Here is a 6,000-nt window from a genome sequence, read left to right as displayed (position 1 = left end):
GGGCGCAGCTGAATAGGGCACGATGAAGCAATTACCAATGGCAAACCAATTAGGACTCAATCATAGCCAAATTAGGCACCTGCATCAATTAACAGAGCCCGATTACTTAAGCATGGTTGCTGTTAAAGGGAGCAGCACTCCTCACAATAAAAACGCAAAGCTGACCCTTCAACCGGCCAATAAGTATCTCACCGGAAGACGCACGGTTGACAATGACTAGCAAATATGAAACTAGAAGAGAATTTACCCCGCGGAGTATATAATTCTCTGAAGCACAAGCGAAGGAAGCTGCTCCCTATCGTGCACATAAACAGATATGAAGATGACTTGCGTACAAACAAAGACGGCTATGATTTGCATCTAAATAAGACCACGTTTTGAGATATTGTACAAATCAAGGTGCCATGCGATTTAATTTCAAGTCACATACTGTGCAAACATACAGAACATACCTCTGTTCACACATGAACACATACGTAAAAATAGATGCGTATACACGCAAAAACAAATACCTCCCTGCGTAAACCTTTAGGCAATTGTTGTCAGCAAGCAGCTATTTAGGCCAGCACACAACGTATGAGAGGGTTGGTTTGGCAAGTAGCACTCCCAGCCGCCTTTGTCTACCAAGTTCTGGTATTTTTACACACTGCAAAAAGTTTTTATTTATATTTTTTATTTAAGGTTGGAGTAGACCTACGACAAGCCTAGGAGCAGTTCGAAGTATCTCCATTGACCTTAAACCATGGATTGACATCGAACTCAGGTTGCCGGCTTAACGGCACAGCGCTCTAACGCACTGCATGCGACCACTACCACTGCACGTAAACAAACATCCACGTGTAAAACATGGGCCTACGTATACAGTACTCGCACATAGCAGAGTTAATAAAAACAAAGGGGGCGGGGGGGGGGGAGAACACAGTGGGATCATTCTAGAAACTCTAAACAAGGCCACGCCGAGGGTGGGACTTGGTCCAAGGTTGTACCGCATTGCGTGTGTTATTGGAATCCAGCCGGGGAGGTCATCCTAGCGCCAAGTCACTGTCTTCTCCGGACAGCTTGTGCCCCTTGAAACAGGGGGAGGACAAGGAGAGAAGGAAGACAGCCGTGCACACACACGCACGTACACACACACACCTGTTACGATGTCCGACCTGAATTGCAAATACGCACGGCGTGTGATTGATGTACGTGAATGCAAGCCTCTCTCTCGTTTCATTCCGTCTGCGAGGATTTCACATCTTTCGCACACTGACTTTCGTCTGCATTTTCGAAAGAACGGGGGGGGGAAAAAGAGATGTAATGTCAATTTTTCTTGGACACGGCTTCACGCGGCGTGAATGAAGGCAGCAGGGGAAAGTGGCGTCATGGGAAATCGAAAAACTGGACTAACACTGTTTGCAGTGTTGTGCCATACCCGGAGATTTTACAACTGCATTATTAGAGAAGCATTACAGATGGGGTCTAAGTTTCAGTGAGGGAGGGAGGGGGACTGGGGGAGGTGGGCACCGGGGACACAAGGGCACAATACTCCTGTTGCAAATGTATTAGCAGCTGCCGTCCCACCTGACAGAGCTGGAATAGAGGGAAACCGTAGCCCCATATCGGACCCTAAGAACTGAGCCGGATGAAGTTTGATGGCGACCCAGGGCTGTTATTGTTTTGGCGGTCCCTATGTATACATATGCGTTCTTTTCATTCCCTTGACTGTTTTACTACCACTCATACATCGATGCCAAACGCTCCATTGCTATATTGTGTGGATATTTAATTTTTAAGGGGGGTTTTCACGTGATATACGAAACGTAACGTGAATCAAACTTAAAACGAAACATAACTAGTTGAATGTTGGCACGCAACTCGTAGAAATACATCCGGTGGTGCTCTAGCTTTAATTACCGAATCACCTTTCGGATTCATCATGATTGCTACAGTTGTATGCATATCGGCAGCCCTCAAAACTAGAGGCCATGGGCTCAGAGGTCGATTTCGACACTTCCTAAGTGGGTCCGAAATATGAAGATAAAAAATAACATTTACATTTTAAAAGTCAGTAAATGTATTTTCTCTGCGGTAAATATCAATAAAATGTGTAAAACATGTTTTTATTATTTTTTCTCGGTTTGGTATTTTCCGTGTCATTTGTTCCGTCTCGCTTGTTACGTCTCATTCAAATAGAATGTTTGTAACTCGTGTATACAGTAGTTTGCATTAATTACAATGAAATGCGAGCATAATACTTATTTTATTCTACAAATTTCCGTACACCGCACATATGTACAGACTAACATTTAATGAAAAATAGAGTAACACCCAACACCCCCCAACCCACCTCCCCAACCGCCCACACCCCCCATGCTGGATCCGCAACTGGAAATCTGCGAAACTACTGGGACATCTGTGAAAAAAAAGAGCTTTACAGCTCATCGAATTAAAAATTCTCGCTCTGCCACGGGTTGCAAGCCCCCTAAGGCGCCTCCCCCCTCCCCACATCCCCCGCGGTAAATCCAGCAATGCCTAACAGGACAACTGCTGCGCAAATGTCTCATCGGGTCAGTCTGTGCGGCCGCGGCGAGATGTTGAAGTCGTTCTCAGGGCGTTTCTCACGGCGTGATCGTACGTGGGGGGGCACGTGGGAAGGGGGGGGGGCACATGCGAGCTGAGGAGGGGCGTATGGATGAGAACGCGGACACTGAGATCCATGTTTTTTCCAGGATTTTTCTGTAGCGTGTAGTCACTTTAAGATGTTTCTTGTTCATGTTTTTGTTTTGTTGCCGTTGCACCCGAGTCAACAGCTCACGTGATTATACCTAATAAATGAAACTGAAAAACGTAAACTTTCAAGCCCGGAGCCCGTAACGCCAGCCTGCCTGTCTGTAAAACAGCTGAATTTCTCAACGTAAATTATGCAATAAGTAAATTAAAATGCTGACATTTCTTTCCCAGAAGAAGTGCTCTTGATAAAAATTAATCCCCGCAATCTGTCTACACACAGTCTACGTGTGACGTGTTCCTGTATATTTAATTAAATTTAACTACGTGTGTATATATATATACATACAAATAAAGTAAATACAAATTGATCGAATAAAATCGATTTCAGGCTGACACGTCCACGAGTCCATTTCAATGAATGCAAATCGTTTACAAGTGAAGTACCCGTCGAGGACGCTTGACAACGGAGTTGAGGCACACGTATATTTATTTAACAAGTTGCCAGTACAGGACAGCCCTAGAGGGGGTAGCGGCCCCCTCACCCGTATAACTCAGGGAATACCCCTAGCTATCCATAGCCTATCCCCTGAGTCCTCCACTAAGAGCTAGGGGAGGCTGTCTGGCCCGACACTGGTAATCGGGCTCGGTACCCGGAGTCCCAGAGCACTGGCTCTGGTTCACGGGACCACGCCACTGGCTCGAGCCTGATCCCGTGGGGCCCTGATAAGGGCGGCGATCAGGGGGAGTCCAGGGCTCTAGCTACGACGTCTTCCGACTTCTTAGCTTAACTATAACATAACTGACTAAGCCCATATAACGACCCCTTTTTATACCCAACCCTCCTTGAGGGGTGGGGCCCCGGGGGATCGTAACGCCGAACCAGCCCCCCCCCAGGGTGTCTGGCTCGGACGTCGCAGAGGGCATCTCCCTGTGCACACACGTAGCCCCGCCCACTGTGTTTCTTTCCCATAGGCTGCCATGCATAACGGCCCTCTCTCCAACATCCCTACATCACTCCCCCCCGCATAGCTCGCAGCCGTCCCGGCTGCAACAATTTCAACAAATGAATCTTTACCCCTTGACTCCCCCCGTGTGTGCCCCATATTTTCCATTTAACAGAACGAGAATTAACAACAACACTAACAATGCCCCTAAAGGGAGAACAAACCGACGCGCCCCCCCCCCCCGAATAAATACGAAATCCGTAGAGGCAAGATATGTACATTTCCCGGAACCCTCAGCGCACGCACAACACGCACACAAGACGCACACACACACACAGCCATAATACAACAACGCGCCAAGAGCGCCACACGAACGCAGCGTCCAGCAACAATAGCACACGAAAGTGTACCAGAAAACGCAAAAAAAAAATAAAAAAAAAATTTTTTTCTTATTTTCGTTTCGTTTTCACTTCTTGTTCGCGTTTCAGTGTTTTTATAAGAGTCTGCGCATTTTAGCGCGCGTCCTTGCCGCAGGCCCGTCACAAGGGCCAACCTCAGATGGCGGACCATTCGGTGGCCGCTGTCCCATCCGAGGCGAGTCCGCAATTGGAGTGGCGGGACCCTCGGCATCCCCCGTGAGGGATGTGCGCGAGCCCGTCATTCCGGGAGAACCTGGGGGCGGGGCAACCGGCAAGACGTCAGGTGAGATCAACAGAGGCGGACCCTCCGGGTCGGTCGACCCCTCACATGCTTGGCCCTGCGCGTGTGGAGCAGAGTCCCGCACCGCAACGAAGGGTTTTAGTCTAGAGGGGTGAACGAACCACCGGCGCCTCCCCCACTTGATACGAACGCACTGCGGTCGCAAAACCTCGACCACCTCGACGGGGCCCCGCCATGGCCGTACCAGTTTCGAGGAGGTCGCAAGCGGTACCTGGGGACAGTGCAGCCATGCCCTGTCCCCTGGCTTCCACTGCAGCACGTGCGCGCGCGCGAGTCTGAGGCGCTCATTCGCCTTTTGGCGCATGCGGGAATTGAGCATGGCAGCATCCCGCGCCTCAGTTAGCTTTTGAAGGTTAAATTTAACGTGCTCGTCCAATTTAATTTTACCTAGAGGCGCGGGGATCTGCAGCTGTGCCCGAACAGGTGGGTCATGTTCGCGACCATACATGAGAAAGAAGGGTGAAAATCCCGTGGCAGCATGGGGGGCCAATCGATATGCTGCCAGGACCCCTTGAATTTGCAAGTCCCAATTGGTCTGTGACTCCGAAACCAGGTGCGACAACATAGACGTGATGGTACGATGCAGACGCTCGACCATCCCGTCAGTTTGTGGGTGATAGGGAGAGGTACGAATCTTCTTTGTACCTAGGAGATCACAGACTTGTTTGAGGAGGTTCCCGGAAAAATTTTTACCCTGGTCGGTCAGCAGCCGCTCCGGAGCACCTTTGTCCATGACGTAGCCTTGGACAAAGGCGTCCACGATGGCTGCTGCCGACTGATTTGCCAGGGGCCAGGCCATAGGCCAGCGTGTGAAGTATTCGACCCCTGTTAGCAAATATCTATTGCCCCTAGGGGTGGCGGGAAACGGCCCCAGGATATCCAACGCTACGAGTTCGTTCACCCTGGAGACTGTGATGGACTGCAACGGCGGGTTCGACTCCCGAGCTGGTGGTTTGCGTTGCGCACACCGGGGGCATGCTGCCAGGAGATCCGTGACATCCCGTGTCATGCCCGGCCAAAAAAAATCCAGCTGGAGCGAGGCGAGGGTCTTTTGGGTACCCAGGTGGAGGAGGCGCTCATGAGCAGCCCACACCACCTTACCCCGTAACCCCGCAGGAACTACCAGCCGGTGACGGTGGGATTTACCGTCCCAATGCATGAGCAAGCCCGCGTGTATTTCCCAATTGTCGGCATCACCCGTCCCACACCCCCTCTCCCTGGCGCGACGACGCAGCGCGAGGAGGGAGGCGTCCTCCATCTGGAGGCGTCCCCACTCAATCACAGGCAACCCAAGCAGGGAATCCCTTCCCTGTTTCCCGATCTCATCGGGGAGCGATGTGTCAACATCGGCGGCGGCCGCCAGGACTGGAACCGTCATGTCCCCAGCTGGCTTGCAACGCCCCGACCCCAGGAGGCATGCGCATTCGGAGGTGGTTGGCATGCGCGACAGAGCGTCCGCATTTGTGTGGCGAATGCCCTTACGATAGGTGGTGTCAAAATCGAAATCCTGGAGGACCTCCAGCCATCGGGACAATTGTCCCGATGGCTGTTGAACCTTCAGGGCGTACTGCAGTGCCGCATGATCCGTACGGACAGTGAAATGCTGACCGTACAGATATGG

The 6,000-nt window shown here is 50.9% G+C and overlaps 1 protein-coding gene across 1 annotated transcript in view; it reads right to left on the bottom strand.

Annotated features, from left to right (window-relative positions):
* Nucleotides 1-524: 524 nt before the first annotated feature.
* The window catches only part of LOC133342589 (salivary glue protein Sgs-3-like), a 38,676-nt gene continuing 33,200 nt past the window's right edge, over nucleotides 525-6,000 (bottom strand). The window contains exon 3 of the transcript XR_009755170.1: nucleotides 525-1,067. The gene's annotated coding sequence lies outside the window, so the exon portion shown is untranslated. The remainder of the gene's footprint in view (nucleotides 1,068-6,000) is intronic.

The sequence above is a fragment of the Lethenteron reissneri genome, chromosome 15, assembly GCF_015708825.2.
Source record: "Lethenteron reissneri isolate LAM-NWPU_2019-01 chromosome 15, ASM1570882v1, whole genome shotgun sequence".
In the NCBI taxonomy this organism is placed as follows: Eukaryota; Metazoa; Chordata; class Hyperoartia; order Petromyzontiformes; family Petromyzontidae; genus Lethenteron; species Lethenteron reissneri.
This window is presented reverse-complemented; position numbering and strand designations above follow the sequence as displayed.